At 40.3% G+C, this 17,598-nt stretch overlaps 1 protein-coding gene across 1 annotated transcript in view; it reads right to left on the bottom strand.

Moving 5' to 3' along the window:
* Positions 1–17,598, bottom strand: part of LIN28B (lin-28 RNA binding posttranscriptional regulator B) — an 87,599-nt gene that overhangs the window by 41,485 nt on the left and 28,516 nt on the right. The window lies entirely within an intron of this gene.

Here is a 17,598-nt window from a genome sequence, read left to right as displayed (position 1 = left end):
CAAAGGGGACCTTCACTGCAGGTGCCATCCCACTCAGTCACATATCAAAAAGAGCTGAGTGACGCTTGACTCTAAGTCACATCTACTGTCCCACAAGCGCAACTAGGGAATGTGTTCAAATCAGATGGCAATCCCCGACACGGAATTCACGTTATGGGTATGGGAGCTCCGCAGCACCAAGACGCTATTTTAGCAGAGCACAAGAACTGACACTTACAGAGTTCGTAGTTCATACTCAAAGAGGGAGCTGGTCTCTTCACAAGGAGAACAAACAGGACAGGAGGCAGCAGGCCAGAGCTGCTGCAGGGGAAACTCCATCCAGATGTGAGAAGTCACTCACTATGAGAAGAATTAAAGAGAGAAGCCCAGACAGGTAGTGCAGTTCCCTTTGCTGGAAATAGCTAAGCCTCAGCTGCACAGGGCACTGAATAACCTAATCCAAGGTCCTGCTTTCAGCAAAAGATTGGACTAGATGATCTCAAGAGGTCCCCTCCACCCTAGACTTTTCTGTGATTCAGGTATCTTAATCCAGAGCTGAATCACACCCAGTGAGACTGGAAAACAGGATTCCAGTTCCTGGTTTCTGTAGCAGAGTTACTTTGAGAGAGGTAACTTAACTTCTCCCTGTCTTTATAAAGAGGGACACCACTGCAAAATCCCTTTCCCACAGCACTAATACACTAAGTTAAAAATTATAAAATAATTGGGAATATTTATCTTAATGAAACCGCGTGCAAGCACATGTACCTTTGCTTCCAAAAAGCTCATGTACTGGGCCAGTACTCCCAGTCTACCCAGCAGCAAGACAAGAAGACACTACCAATGCCAGTCTGACAGAGGGACTCAGCTGCTTAGAATTTCTGCAGCAGCCAAAAGTAAGCAAGAATGCAGCTCCACTGGTTAGGATGAAGGCTGTTTTTGCTTATCCAGTTGTGCAGCACCAGTACACGTGGCTCTCCCACCAAATGTTGTAACACTGTGAAGCATGAGACAAATAGTTGACTTCCTAGGTGAGAGGTTGAGCACTATTTAAAAAGGGGGGGGACAGTACAGGGGGGGCGCACATGAAAGAAGAAATATATATCTGTTCCCTGAATCATAAGCCTAGCTGTTTTTTGAAATGAAAATGTACAGTATAAGAAAAGGAAGTATGCAAATTTTCTCACTAATACAATGGGAAGACTGTAATTCTGCATAAACCAATGAAACAAACCACCCAGGAAGGCAGTATAATTTCAAGCCCTCCACTCTGAAATGTCTGTATAGCAATAAGGGGATCTTCGTCATGATGAAGAAACATCCAAGTTCAGAATATGCCCAAAGATGACACCACCACTCATCAACAGAAAAAACAGATTCTGCCTGCGGCATGAATCCATCCTAGGTCCATCCACAACTTTTCAGCCTTCAGCAGCCACCAGGGAAAATCTTGTTAAAAGGAAAGAACTGAATGACATCTATTTTTTCCCCAAATAAAACATATAGTTAAACATTCTAAAACTAGACAATCATGACAACAGAGATGGGTGCTAATCACAAGGGGAATCTCAAGCAGATAAACTTAAGCCCTTACTTCTCAGTAATACTGAACACGGCATGGACGCTTTTGGCTTTTTGTTTAATTACAACTTAATGAAGATATAGTCATGTCTCAGCAAGACTTAGGCAGTTTTCCTTTCTGAGTTTCACTGTTATAAAACAAATGCCAAAAGGTTGACACCCGATATGCACATAACGTTATGTCTTCTACTTTACTTCAAAAGAAAGAAGTACTTATTGGAAACACAACCTAAACCTAGGCATTGTTAGTACTCTAAAATGTTTTTATTCTTCTCATTTCACTTTTAGCAATAGAACTTTTATTTCCAAACAAAGCACTATATTTATAAGAGGGATATAAAAGCCAAACTAATGGAACAATTATGCTTTCATAAAGCACATATTATGCTAGTGTACATTTTTTGCACGTTTGGTTTCTTTTCAAGCACTTTTAGCAACAGAAGACGTTGAAAAAACACTCCAAATAACTTGTAGAGTGCTCTCCTAGAATACACCTCAACAGCTTTTCAATGTTAGAGATGGATTTGGTGCTGTCTGACTTACTGTGTAAACGTATACTACTGTGTTGTCAGCCAGGTCATGGTGGGATTCTCTAAGGGTACAATAACTATTCAAAGCCATAGTGAAAAAATGGCATTTGGAAACCAGCGAAACAAATCTAAAACCTGCATCCTTCTTAACTTGTCTGAAGAGTTCGACACATAATGTCTGTAAAGTTGATAATTTACTGTTGAGAGACCTAGCTCAGTATTTTCCTCACATTACTTAAACAAATAAAACCCACACAATTAAAAGCAGCCAGAGTTTCAAGTCAGTGAACCATTTCTTGAGCCCTGAATGGGGTGTATGGGCACACCGCCAATGAACAAAGGGAAGAACTTAAATGCAACATGCTTTTCCTCCTTTCTTTTTCAGCTGTCAGAGGCTTTGCTGTTATTTTTACCAGCAGTCAATACAGTGATTTCAGACTAGAAGTTTTTTTCTTTTTCAACTTGACAGTGCCATTTCTACTTTTTATAGATATTGTATTATTTCTTTGTATTTTACCCTGTGACATAAAAGTCTCACATATCTCTGTCACAAGCAACGGCTTAGTCCAAAATGCCAGCAATTTCATATGAGTATTAGCAACAAAAAAAAGTAATATTGGAAAAATCCATGATCACAAGTTCTTGGAAAGCATTTCCTACTATGAAACAAAAATCAAAACATAACAAATATAAACTGTATTAGCAAGATGGTCCCAAAGAAAAGTACCATTTCCTGGTACTTACAACTCTCACTGGGCTCTACAAAAGAAAGGAAGTTTAGAATTAAAGCTCATTACAGGGGCCTGATCGCCTCTGATATATATGCATTACTTTTATTAATGTGTGGGGAGGGAAGGGAGAACAGGGTCCCAGTAAGTTCCTCCGCAAAATTTTGCCATTTCTAGTCAGGGCTGTGAACAACTGCTGTCACAGATACTAAATTCTTTGGGGGCAGGGGAAGTTATTCAGTGGCATTCTGCTTAGATCGTTTATTTTCTGTATCTCTCATTTCTTCCTCCTTTTTATCTAGTGACTGATTGATTGATTGCTCAGTACAATGACCAGATGCCATCAGTATGTCAGGTTTCCCAAAGTAAGAAAATAGTTTTCCCTCCAAAATTATCTACAATTAAATCCAGACATGAAGGAAAGCGTATCCTGAAGCCCAAACACAGTGAAGATCATAAGAAATTCTATCCAGAGCAATCTCGTACAGTTTCATCAAAGGCCAACAGCCTTTGAGTAAAGCAAGAGTACAGAGTAAAAGGACACAGAAATAAAACAATTTACACTGGAACTGTACTAGTGCTCTCGCCTGCACTAGGTCAAAACCAGAATTTAACTGTTGTACACTGCAAATGTTAGGGAAAGTGCTGCAAAATAGTATCAGTTGCATGATGCAAGCCCAGCTGCAAGGACTTTTGCTGTCCACCAAAAGTTCATTTTGAGGAGTTTTGTGAAGATCATGTATTTTTGCAGGCAGAATGCTAAAAGAAACAAAAAATCCACTACACTGAACAACAGCCCGTCCAAGAGCAATACGTAGCTATGCTGCACTAACACAAAATTCGAAGGCCGGGCACCCACAAGACAACTTGCCATTGCTCCTGCTGACCTCAAGGGCTTTTTCCTGCTCCCAGAGGCTTATCTTGCACCAAATCTGGCACTTCTCCGTCCTCCCCATAAGCCAATTTAACTCACTAATCTGACAGGAAACAAACTCAGTTTAAAAAAGGGGGGTAGGATAAGAGGAAGAGGAAACAGGGATAGATTTTTGTTTTTCCAGTGAGCTAAATCTGTTCACAGTAAGGTTCAACAAGCTCCAGGGCATACACAATGGAAAACTTCTGAGATCAGAAAATGTTCCTTACTATTTTATTTAAAAGAAAAAAACCCTACAGTATTACAAATATTTTTTAAAGCCCAGCATAATATACATTAACTTTACTTTAAAAATAAAGCCATTGCCTAAGAGCTGAAGTGCAAATCTTTGAGCAATAAAGAGCCATGTACACTACATGTATACAACATTTACTAGAAACGATGAGCTATCGCAAGTGACTTTAGAGTAGGGAAAGAACTGGTATGTAAGCAGTTACCACAATACAGCTGGTACACTGCAACTTGGAATTGTTTCTGTCTTGAATTTCTACCTCAACTGTAGTCATGGTCATAACCTTGTTCCCATTCATCATCCTGTCGCTGTCCCCACACTGTTACTCTACTTACCGAGAAGTGTGCAAATGTATTTATTTAGCTTTTGAACAAAAGGCTCTCTCTGTTTCAAAACCACCCTCTCTATACAACAGAAGAATTTCTTCTCTCTTAATTTATTATATGTCTAAAGAAACTTTTACTAACAGCTTTAACTCTTAAGAACTTTACATAAATTCTAACTCAGCTTAATACTTTCATTTCTTGTTTCACCAAAACTTCCAAGAAGTGAGTCCTTTGATAATCTACTCCTCCTCCTTTTCGCATTACATTTTCTCTACCAACATTCCTCCCAGGAGAAGGTTCTCTGCTAGAAGGATTAGTTAATTTCCCACAAGTCTCCTTTTCTTTCAGGTTGATTCAAGTTGAACATTTTTGCCATTTAAGCCTCTAGTACTTCAGCTCACCTGTGTTCACTAACCAGTTTGCCTAATTTAACAAATGTTCACCTTAAAAAAAATTGTTACTGACTTTTTAGCATCCCATTTAACTTAAATCAAATTAACCCAGATCATGTTTTGTCTTTTTTTTTTTTTTTTTTTAACAATCAGGTCTTCTATAAGGTCAGCAATTCCTTCCAAGTCCAAAATAACACAACTTCTATTCTGAATTACTCTTTTGGTAAGAAAACTACTGACTATCAGGTACAGAAATGCAACATCATTGTAATACAATTTGTGCTTAAATATAGATCTGGCTTACTATATAGTCTACCTATAATGTTACTATTCCTATCAGACTTCCTCTCTCATAAGATTATTACACTGTCTATATAAATCCTAAGATAGAGGTCTACAACAGGTCTTTCCTAATTCTTTCCCAAAGTGATTTTGACCAAATGGATTCTACTGTGCCCATGCTACTGTTTGTTTCCTTACATGGTACCACTTCATTCACAACACCTTACTAATTTTCTGCGTAATTTTCAGTATTTCTGTTCAGGCCATGAATGCTATTTGACCATGTTTCTGCTGCCTCTATATCTGGTTACACGTTCAGCACCAGCTGTTCTAGTTTTGTATACTAATGAAAAGAGCCTGGATAATAAACATCTCATTTGCTTTTCCTCCCCGACCTCATCCTCTTTTCTCGCTATAGTAGTTTTTTGGTTTTTTTTTTTTTATTAGTGTAGAACCTACACAACTGGTCTTCTACTATTAGTTTTCATACTTCCTTTGCTCCTTTGCCTAGACCATTTGTATTACTGCATGCACAATTCTCATTTACCCCATTTTCCTTCTTCTGTGCTTTAATACCAGGCATGAAAATTAAGCTGGCCTCTTCTCTCATTTCTTGAAGTATTTTCTCATCAGTCATGCTAGGCACAAGATACAGTTTTAGGACTCAGTTCAGTCAATTCAAAGGGACGGTTCCTCTTCCCCCACCTCAGTCTCATATTGACTCAGGAAGAAAACTGTTTACCTCTTCTTGGTAACATCAGGTTTTCTGCTATGTTTCTGCTCCCTGAATCTATGCAGACTCAAAAAACCACCAGCACATCTCAAAAGAAGTCATGTGAGCGTGCAGTCATGGCAGGTAAGGTCGTCCTGTGCAGCATCATGTCAACTTACCACTTACATTGCCTCAGCGATCTCCTGAAACCACACTGTTAATCCCAGACAGTTTATAATACCCTCTGAAGTCCACCCATTGGGAAGCATCATCTTCTCTTGACAGTCTCAATGGTCAAACACCTCCACGCTCCCTCCTCACAAGCGCTCCCTTGCTACCAGCTGACCATGACACTGTCGGGAGCCCCACAGATCCCCCCAGGATGGAGGGGGCCCTTGCCTTCCCTCACTCGCCACTGAGCCATTCCACCCTCAGGCGAGCGCAGTCACTTCAGACAGCTGAAACTGCCCCATTTTCTGCTGCAAACACTCTTGTCTGCTGTAGGGCAGTTTTGCAGAAACCGGAAGGCTCTTTCTACAAAAATTGGGAACAAACGGACACAACCTTTTATGCAATCGTTAAACAGGGAAGATTATCCTCTTTTTATTTTCACTGGGAGGAAGCACTATTTTTTTTCCTTTTTTCTTCTTTCATGAGACAAAGGCCTGAGGTGTAGATAAACAGGCTCTCCAAGGCACTTTAACATCATTTCATTTTAGTGAAGTATCAAGTGCAAAACTTCCCACTGGGGGAGAAAACCAGCACAGCTAGGCTGTGGGCACAGTGCACCTCTTCCACCAAAAAATTAATGACAACAGTGAGATTCGTACTTTCACAGTGTCCACCTAGGTATTTTTCAAGCCTCCTTTCTGTTAAAAACCCAAACCTCCCAGGCACACTTCAAAACCTTTCTTGCAACTCTTCTTCTACTACCTGGAAAAAGGTGCCACACAGAGTCCTAGACCTCCTTCCCTGCTGTGCTTGTGGCAAAGAAGGGCGGGGGGGGGGTGTGTGTGTGTGGAGAAGATGGGGAGGAAAAAAAAGGAGATGAAAAAGAAAACGTATGGGCCACTGGAAAATCCATTAATGCCCGCGAGTTCAGTTCTCTCATTTCTTCACAAGGGATATAAATGCACTGAAACATGCACGATGAATGTGGTTGAGCTCTCTCCTGTCTGGCATCTCTGCCATGAGTTTAATGGTGAGGACAAAACACAGCATGGCTATGATTCACTTATTTTGAAGTACAAGAGCACAGGAAGGCGCAATGTACAACCCACACAGTTTGCTGCATTTTTCAAGTACTGAAAATGTATGCTGGTAGAAAACACAGTCTCAATGGTAGAGTTATTTCACCTAGAACTAAACCACAATTTCCTCCATATTTACTACACCTTTCTGGTGTCGTTAACCACATTTTCAGAAACAACTGTAGCACCTCTATTTTTCCACGCCTGCCCTACGATGTCTATAACATTCATTTCTGTGCTCCTCTATAAACCCCATGCATGGGAATGACAATCCTCTATGCCAGGAAAAGTTTTAGCTATACAAAGCTTTCCTGTCCGCCTTCCTCACCACCTCCCACCATCTCAAAAGACTGCATATAATTAAAAAGAAATTATCCCAGATTGTGCTCTTGCCAATTCAGGTCTAGCAGGATCTCTCTGCAGATGCACCTTTCCATTCCCCTGCATAAAAGTGGCCTGAGAGTCATGTTTTCTTACTGCAGACCCTTAACATCCATCTCTGGAAAGCTGTCCTTAACCTTTACATTGGATAGTAGTGAAAAACAGTACCAAGAAAGTACTGAGAAAGTGGTTCATCTGCCTTCCTGCATCCCAGCTTTACATGAGAAAAATCGAGTGGCTCACGTCTTGCCAGTAAACAGAGGAACGGCTAACACTGTGGGCAACTACAGAAGCCACAGGCTCACACTGAAAAAAAGGCATTTCATACAAATGATTCAGCAAGTCAGCAGTACAGAGGGAGTTCCTGAACCTGTTAAGACAGTTCAGCTCACCCTATTCTCATAGCAAAATATATCTCAATTATGCCAACCTGGCTCTTTCTTCCTGAGGCATGGTGTAACAGGTACCAGCTACCAACAACTCTGTAGACCAACAGGGGAACAGCAGGTTGGGGAAAGGGTAGCTGGGTTGTGTTGGTAGACACAGGCTAATACATACCCAGGACAGAAAGGATCTTACTTGTGAGCAGTAAGCGGAGGTAGGACTGTGAGGTTGGAAGGATGGGGGTAAGAGAGAGGATGGTGGTTGGTTCATGCTGGAACTCAGCAACTTAACTTTCTCAAGGGGCAGGGAACAAGTGGTGGAAGGGCTGGGCCATGCTGACAGACCAGGGGTGGTAGCCTACAAGCAATGGGCTGGGGCAACAGCTTGACTGACGATTCAAGGTAAAACTGATCTGTGGAAAAGAAATGGCTGACAGTTACAGTGGCTACAGGTTCTCAAAGCCGCAGAAGAGCCAAGTCCCCTCTCTTCCCAGGCTGTGAAGGCACATGACTGGCTCACATCCTGGAAGCAGAAGGAGGGTTTACAGCCCAATCCTGATACGGACTAGCAGTCAACTGCCACTATCTCCTTTTCTTTCTCCTCCTCCTCTGGTTGGTCCCAGCTACCTATAGGCTGGAGCCCACCAGACCAGCACAGTGCCACGACAGCAACCTCATGTGTCCTCACCTCAGAAACCTGAGATCCCTGCTGTGGAGGATGCTTTCTGAAAACTACCATCAGCTGCATTAGTGCAAAGCCCCTCGATGCGCCAATGACCTCTTGTAATTCTTCGGAGAGAAGCAAGCTGTCTGCTTGAAAGCTACCGTGAGCCGGGGAGCGAGGGAGTAAGTGAGCACGGATGATATTTTAGCCAACTGGGAGTAACTATGCTCTAAGCAATCCCAAGATAAAAATCCATTACCTTGTAAACAGGAACCTCTCAAACTATTCTCAAGCTTCTGGGCAAATATTGTTTTTACTTTTATAGTACAGGTGTCCTTGGTTCCCACCGAGGACTCATGTTGCACTGTGCAAGGTCCTGCACAAATGATACAAGGCGGCATGGTTTATCAACAGGCAATACACCAACACTGCTAAATCATGGAGGTCAGAACCTACATTTAATATTTTTTAATTCAATTTATTTAAAATGCCAGTATACAAGTGAAACACAAAAATAAAATACTAGTTAGAATATTTTTTTACTAAAATCAAAGACACCATGCACACAAAAATAAGACAAGTATGTCTGACAAAATTGGTGGGGTTCAAATGTCATTGCTTGTAAAGCAAAGAAGTGATAAATAAGCTGAAAGTATTATTTGGGCTACTTTAAGTTCTAGTTATTTTCATAACGTTATACTGTAAAACCAAATCACTTTTTTCTTTTCTATAAAAGCAAAATTAAACAGCAACATTTATACTGTATTAACAATTCCTGATTTATGATTCAAGTTCTCTGGTATTTCTATGCTTTTTCACTATGGTTCATCTTCTTTAGCTATTCTTGTACAGCACATTATACATTTACTAACTTTTCAATTTTTTAATCTAATATTAGATATCTAGTAATAATAGAGAATAGATAATCTAGTACTAGATAATCTAGTACCCCAGTTCTACCAACTTAGAGTCAGCTACATCTTAATTAGATACAATTTTATCAGAATTACAAACATTGGTTAGATATTCAGATATTTGAGTAAAAGAACACTTGTCTTGGAGGAAGAATGAGCACAAGGTTATTTTATACTTCAAACCTTTATCAGTTTTTTTGGAGGGAAGGGAGTGGCAGATCATTTAAATACACGACAGTTAAGGTACTAGAGAGCAGTAAAACTAGCAATACATGCCTAACATGGTCTGGACATAACAGGAAATGAGTGGGTGAGTTCAAATTAAATTTTTAGAAATACACAGCGTAGGAAGGTGTTGATGATTCAAAAAGTAACTTGAACTTAGCAGAACCTTTCAATTATTATTTGGGAGAGTATTTAACTTGCAACTTTACTGTGAACTAGTTCTCTAAACAGCTGAATTTTAGAAGCTCATAGAAATGGTTGGTTCGGAGCCACTTCTTTTATCAAAGCATAAGCTGTATTCTGTTACAAAGGACATGTCCCATGTTGCAATGAAACACCTCTGAATTTACAGTGATACAAATGAGAAAACAGCATTTAAGGCAAAACCCATCTAAAGTAAATAGAAGGCAGATTAAAGTGATTTTTATGGAAGAAGACAAAGGATTTTAACTGTAAAAGATAAACTATTTAAATTCATTAGCATAGGTATTGGGGAAGTACTCAGAAATGCTTGAAAAATTTTACTTCTAAAATAGTGTAACTATAGTTATGATTATATTTATTGAGAAAGTAATTGTGAAACTGGAATATCAAGCATACAAATGCACTAATCAAATGACAATAACATTGGCTTCTGCTCAGATTACACAACACAAGATTACTTAAATATTATTTAAGACCCCAATATTGAATCCGTCATTTTTATGTCCTAATTTTAGCATGCTCTGCCAAAGAATGTAAATGTTTTCCAAGGCCTCCTGAAAGAGGGTCAAACCAGCTGCAGCAGGAAGACACAAAGGGGTTCCTTAAGGACAAATCCTTCCTTTTACAATCTGCTGACACAGCTCCTATCAACACTCACAGGGGAGAGCAGACCCAGAAGTATCAGCCTGTTAATTCTGAATTTGTTTGCTTTTGTGGGTTGGTTACACCTCAGACATGCCAGACATCTCACTATGAAATGCAGGCGACCAGTTCTGATGCAGTTACAAGGCAAATATTCCACAGGAGAAATCCTTCCAAACACACATTTATGGTTTAGCTGCATCACCTAGTAATATCCTTTCAATATCATGATTTGAGCTGCAGACTCCCCCCCGTCCTCCTTTTGATATGAAAAGCACGTTGTTTCACAGGGCACCGGTGGCATACATGGCACACTCAGGTTTCCACTGTCACGGGAACAGATCCTGGCTGACAAAGGGAGTACAAAAGAGAGTGTCTTCTCTTCAAAATAGCCTTTCCAGACCAAGGTATCACAAGACCAGGGACACTGGCTTTACAGTAGTTATGTTTTCTTAACTTCTGAGAAGTTTTTTAATGTTATTTCTGTTATACCCATCTGTAATAAAGTCCTCTATGTAATGATTTTATTCCTCTCAGTTCCGGCATAAGACTTTTCCTCCTCATAACAGTACACTTCATGTGGGAGAAAACCCAGAACTGTGTAAAAATCGGAAGTCTTATCACTACAACATATTTATGTTTTCACTCAGTCTTTTTGCTGCATGAATGCAATGGTCTGGTCTCACAGGCTGCCTAACATCAGTGAAAGCTGCTAACCCTCCCCTCCCCACCCCACACCAACAACTCAGCACCCCCAAAAAACCTGAAACCCATGATGAACAAAATACAGCCTGAAATCTCTACCACCTATATTACTCCTTTACAGGTCCAATAAAAGTTGCCTGCTCCCTGAGCTGTTTGCTTTTAATACCAGAAGTAAACGAATTCCAGGCTCCCTTTTTATTGGACTGTTTCAAAGAGAAAGCTCCAAAGGCTAAAATCAGAGGTACATCACATAGTAACTATGATGCACAAAACACAGCTAAGTTGTGGGAAACAACGAATTCTGTGTATTAATACTTTATTTAGACTCCTTTCATTGACATATCTTACGACCATATTCACACCAACATTTATTTTCTGGCTACTCTGTAAGATGCAGCCATTTATAGCTGAAAGCATGACACATTATGGGGGGGGGGGGCCAGTAGGTGATCATAAAATCAAGTAAGCACAAATTTAATTCAAGTGAGAGAAATAAAAAGGGGTTAGACTTGCAGCCTACATATGCAACTTTTAAAAGTATTTTAAAAGTTTTTTCCTCCTTGACTGTGCAAACTCAGTTTTCCCTTACCACAGTTTATACACATGTGTATGTGCATGTGTGTGCATGTGCAAACGCATGTGTAATTTAAAGCCCACTCCATAACCTAGCCTGATCAAATAGATAAATCAAACAGAGGCCACATTAAACACTAGGCCACACAAGGTGGCCATTACGAAGTATAATAAAAGGTTAGCTAGAAAGCTCTTGCTGACACAAAAAGTTACTCGCCAGTAACTCGAGTTCTGCAAATGCCTCTTGTACATATTATGCTATAGGGGAGCAGGTATGTTGCAGTATTTAACCACAAAGGGGTTTTTTTTTTAATTCATGCAGTATCTACACCAGATGCATGTGCCCAGCAGTTCTTGCACCAGCAGCTTCCACAGAGATACCCCATTGGGAGAGAAAGTGAACAGAATCAGGAAAAGAGGCACAGGAGAAGGAAGGCTACCGAGCAATTGCTCAAGCTCTGGTTAAATGAACTCTCATGATTTCCAGTAGATTCACCTGAGCATGGGTCAACATCTATTTGTGCAGTCTTTGACTCTCAGTTATGCCCACTTCTTCCAAGATACAGGTAAGTAATGTGTTCTACAGGAGCACATAAGCTCGGTAAACATTCTGCTCAGGAGCAAAATGTGCTCATGGACAAAGTCATAGGAAAGAAAAAAACCCACCACAAAACTTAGGAGACTCAGGTGAACAGATGTGAATCATTTTGAGGCCAATCCTACATAATCTATCTCACTGTTTTAAACACATACCCCTTTGATTCAATGGATCTTAAGGACAAATTAGTAAGCCAGCTTTTTTCTTTATAGCTACACAGTACTTCTGCACCTCCCAGACCACTTAGACATCACCACTATGTGATGAGTTATTTTAAGAATGCAAGGAAAGTATAAGGTTATGTTAATGACTATTCATTTGTGAAGTTTCTGCAGTTCATATGCCGTGTAGGATTTCTTATGGCTGGCTTTGTTCTGTGGACACAGGAGTACTCTTCAGAGTAATCAGGTGCATAAATGCCTGTTATGTAGACAGGCAAGATACTTTTGAGATAAGAAATTCCAAAAAAATGTTAACAAGAAAATAGGAAGTCAAGACTACACAAAATTAACGTCAGATTGTTTGGGTTTTTTTTAAAGTTAACACAAATTAGCTTGATTAATCACCCTTGATGTTTCCAGATAATTAAGCCTTGAGGCTAACAAGAAGCATGAGAAACTTAAAAGAGAGGGAGGGGACAGCTCCTGGCAGTTAGGACATGTAAATGCATGGAAAAGAGACACCATAAAACCAGATACAGAGCTAGGAGATGCATGATTCTCCAGATTCAAGGCCTCAGGCTTCCCTCTTGTAAGCAACTAAAACTAGGAACGACTGAAGATGCAAGAATTAGTCTTGCATCAGTAAAATGTTTGTATTTTCAGTTCAGCTACTGATTTAGAAGAGAGTTAAAGAGGTAAAAACCACTAAACAGATACCCCAGCATGGCTGAAGACCTGCGTTTTAATGAAATGACATAACCTAAAAGTGAATGAAAAGCTTTCTTAGAGTGTAAAGATGAGGATTGACTCCTGTCTCGTGGAGGCAGCTTTTAGAAACTAATAATCCCTCTGCCTTGTCTTCCAAAGGGCGTAGAAGGAAAACAGGCATCTAAAAAACTTTTTTCTTTCTCATCAAAGAAAACATACTGTGAATGTACTTACAGACACCTAAGCCACAAGTATCTCTCCTGGGAAATAATACACTTATCCAATCAATTTTTCATTGCCTGATATGACATAGAATGAAGGCCTATTGCATATAAAATCAAAACCAGTAGCAAAGTAATTTGTTGTCTGGTGAAAGGGACACAGAACTGGCTACGTGTGATCAGTCAAATAAGCACATGGCCAGGGCAGTGACAGAAAGCTCTCCAGCAGCGCTCCATGTAAGAACAGCAAAGCAGCAAGCAACAGCTTGGACAAATGCTAGGGTCCAGGATGAGGTAACATGGATAGTCTGTTTGGAAATTAAAAACAAACACTGAAGAGTCAGAAAGACGCTTCTCAATCGAAAGAGCAGGGTCACTGCTCAGAAACTAGAAAGATGGACTGGCCCAAAGGGACTCCACCACAGCCATCTAGAGAAACTGGGCATTACTTAGCCCAGGAAATTACATAGCATAGCACTTCATTCATATGCTCTCTGGCTTATGGATCTCTCTGTTGCTTTTTGTTCTATAAAAATTATACTTCTGTTTGAAGGTAATTTCTGGTCACTGATTACCCACATCACTGCTCTTAAAGGAATAAAACGGCAGCTTATGAGTCCAGTTGCACTTGCTGGGATCAACACCAAGCAGAAGCATCGCAGGATCCTTTTGCAAGAGACAGGATGACTTTGGGCCAGGAGGCAGCTGGGTCACAGCTTCAGCCTGGAGATGCCAGCCTGGGTTAGCAAGGCAGCCTGTCTTAGTGCTTCTAACACGTGAAACTTCCCTGTTTTAGGAGCAAAAATTTTGCTAGGAGGACAGGGGTTTGAGTATTGTTAAAAGTTTCTTTATATATATGGAGCCCAGAGCTTGCCTGCTGGAGGTCTGCATTGCTTGCACTGCAAATGTCACTAGTTTATTTCAACACACAGAGTCCACCTCCCTGCACTGGTCCCTTTGGTTTTCTGCCTCCCTCGCCTTTCTCCAAAGACTAAGACAAAGTTGCTGATGTTTGAACAACCTAGGTGTTGAGCCCTTGACTTCACAGGAATAGCTAATTTTTCACTGGTCAAAATACCTCCTGCTTCAAACCAGGGTAAAACTCAGCTGAGCCAAAGGGAGTTTTATTCACCAAACGGAGTTTTATTCACCAAACCTCAGAAGTTAAAACTATCGCTACCTGATAGATGGCCATCAATGGTGTTTTTCTGAAATTTGAAAAACTCTCACCCACCACAATGCATTATTAGTGACCTGTTATATATAAAAACATTTGATCCATCTGTCTTGTGTTCGTTTTTCTACATCAAATAGCAACACTGCATTGTTTCTGATACAGCTTGCCCCCAAGTCTTGAAAACCTTCCAACTCAATCAAACACTATCTAAACACCAGGGATATTTTTAGTTTCCTTAACATGCTGCAACTTCAGAGCTTAACTGGAATTTCTGATGAAGAAATGGTAACATGCTTAACAATGTGCTTAGATTTATACCATATACTAATTGTGTTTTATGCTGTAGCAACCTGTACTCACAGTTGCATGTAATATTTTGGTTTTGTAGCTGTTGTTTTCTGCTCCATTTCACTTAATATGAGAAGCTATCCAGGCAAGTTTTTTGGCCAAATACATCATTTTGGTTCCTAAAACCAAACCAAGCCAACAAAAAATTCCCCAAAACATTACAAATGAACTGTTTGTAAAACAAAAATGCCAGGCTCTTTAAATAGCAGCTTGAATCTACAAAATCTTACCAAATTCCTACGAATATGTGTGGATAAAGACTGGGATACAGATATCTCGATGTACATATATGCAGAGTATCCTATTTTCAGAAACTGAGTATTTCTGGAATGACAACAAACTAAAATGTTAGAATTACTCATATAAACTCGTTAATGTCATTTTTAATTTAAATGATGGCCTTTTCAGGAAAAAGGAGCAGTTGCCTTCTGCTCTTCCCAGCTGCAGATGCAGAGATTCCTTCCTCCACCCTGTGTACCAGGTTTGGCATTCGTGAGTCATCACTAGCTTAGGTAGCAACACCAGCACAAAATTAGTTCTACAAAAAAGGGTGGGTTTTTTGAGGGTTTTGTTCGTCTTATTTTTAAAACAGGTTTAGCTTGCTTAACTGACTCATGCTGGAGCCTGGGACAGCGCAAAAAGAGCAAAGCAGGTAAGACTGCTTTTTTCCAATGCAGCTAACCTAAATGGGCTTAACTGTGATGTCAAATCAGACCCCGATAGTACCAGTCACCTAAACCTTTAAAAGATAAATGAAGTTTAGTAAATAATAGTAACTTCAAAATATTTTTTTTTGTGGGATGTTTCATTAAAGTAGTCGTAAACTATGGTCAGAATTCAGGGACACTGATGAACTCTTTGTGAAAAATGTGGAATTTGCAACAAAACCTTTCTATCGATAACTACTAAGACCAGCACAGAGCTCTACACAAAAAAGAAAAATTTTTCAAAGTGAAAAAACCCACTCTGCTGGGAAGTAAATTTGTTTGTATTAACATAATATACCAAATCTATACAATTCATATCTGATAAGCTCATTAGCTAATGAGCCAATCAAGACACTAATTTTTTTCAACCCCTTTTTCATGTCATCTTCACACATCCATTGCTGCCAAAATCATGGATTAGTAAATGCTCACACACTGAACTAGAGAAGGCAACTACTGTTGGGTCTGGTAAACAGTCTGGGTAAACAGCTGAGCTTCTTAGTAAGCAGGAGTGAAAAACATTTCTGAGAAAAGATCAGCCACAGGGCTTTAAAAATTATTACCATGAGATCCCCCCAAAAAAGCAATTAAGTGACAAGAAAAGATATTTCTGCCTCAGTATCGGAACTCAGCCTACAGAGCAGCTAATCAAATAAAATGGTGCTGCGCACAACGTGTGGATCCCTCCCACTGTGCAAAAGGTGTACTCTTGATAGCTCACACAGTATCTGGAAAATACACGCAAGGAAATGAAAACTACCATCCTGGGTAAGTTCCGCTCGGACTGTGGATGTGTCTGAAGTTAAGCACATTCTTCATTCACTGTATCACGAAGAAAATTTTCAGCCTCCTGCAAGAATCAGTAACCCTGACAATCAAATATGAACTCACATTTTAGACTGTAACTGTGGGCTCATCTTCACTACTGTTAAATCAATTGTACTTAACTCAATTACAATGAGGTAATTACATTAACATGAGTCAGTGCATCCACACATGGCATTTGCACGTGTGCTTAGTGAATTGCAGTTACCTCCCACATGGCACAAGTACTTCGCTCAATCACATTAAACAGCTCGAGACACTTTCACCTGTGGTTCATGCCAACATGAAACCACATTGCTGCCAAATGCCTCTATCCCACTTGCACTGGGTAGATCTATTGTAAAGCTCTCTTTAACCAGGTACAAACTAACCCCTGTGTGGGTTTACCTACCCGCTGTGGAGCCTCTCGTCTTTCAAAATTTACTATGTCCTAATCCTTTTGGAAACGGAACAAAAATACCGTCTTTGCAATCTGTTATTATTAAACAGAAAGGTGAGGAGAAAATTAATAATAATAAATAAATAATCAACAAAACTGTGGGCTACAAAATTTTACTGTTACCACAAACACTGTGATTCATGGGCTCCTGACTACATCTGCTGGCAGCCACAAATGCACCCATTTCAAAGTCTCTCCTGCCTCTTCATCCCTCCGTGTCTCAGGCTACATACATGTCCCTAATTAAACAGCTCGGGCATCATTCCCTGGCTGTGAAGCAAAGCAGCACAGCATAATTTAACATCCATCTGGCAAAATTCTTTCCTTCCTCATCTCTGCCCCATTCCCAAAAGACAGCGTAGCTGTGCTCAGACTGCCGACCCGAGCGATGCCACTAGGTGTGCAGCCTTCTGCCAGATGCAGTAGCAGTTGCTGGGAGGAGGAAAAAAAAATTAGAGGGAACAACACCCTACCTCTCACACAGCATGGAGGATTGCACTCCGCTGCCTCAGCCTGCTCCTGACCCTGGTTTACTTATCACTAGATGCGGGCTTAAAGCCCTCCCAGTGAGTAATACTGGTTCGGTTAATAAGGGAGACTTTCTGCTACCGATCAGGCAGGTGGATTGCAACAAGTATGTTTAGCTGGCCCATGCCTTAAATTTAAGCAAGAATCTGTGCCCTGGTACCTGTGAGCACAGCTCAGCAGCAGTCCTCTCTTATCTCTGGATCCTGATAGAAATCTCTGCGTAACTTTTAAATATCAACAAGCAGTTGC

Source organism: Balearica regulorum, chromosome 3, assembly GCF_011004875.1.
Source record: "Balearica regulorum gibbericeps isolate bBalReg1 chromosome 3, bBalReg1.pri, whole genome shotgun sequence".
NCBI classification, from domain to species: Eukaryota; Metazoa; Chordata; class Aves; order Gruiformes; family Gruidae; genus Balearica; species Balearica regulorum.
The sequence above is the reverse complement of the archived record's forward strand: the minus strand, read 5'-3'. Positions and strand labels throughout refer to the sequence as shown.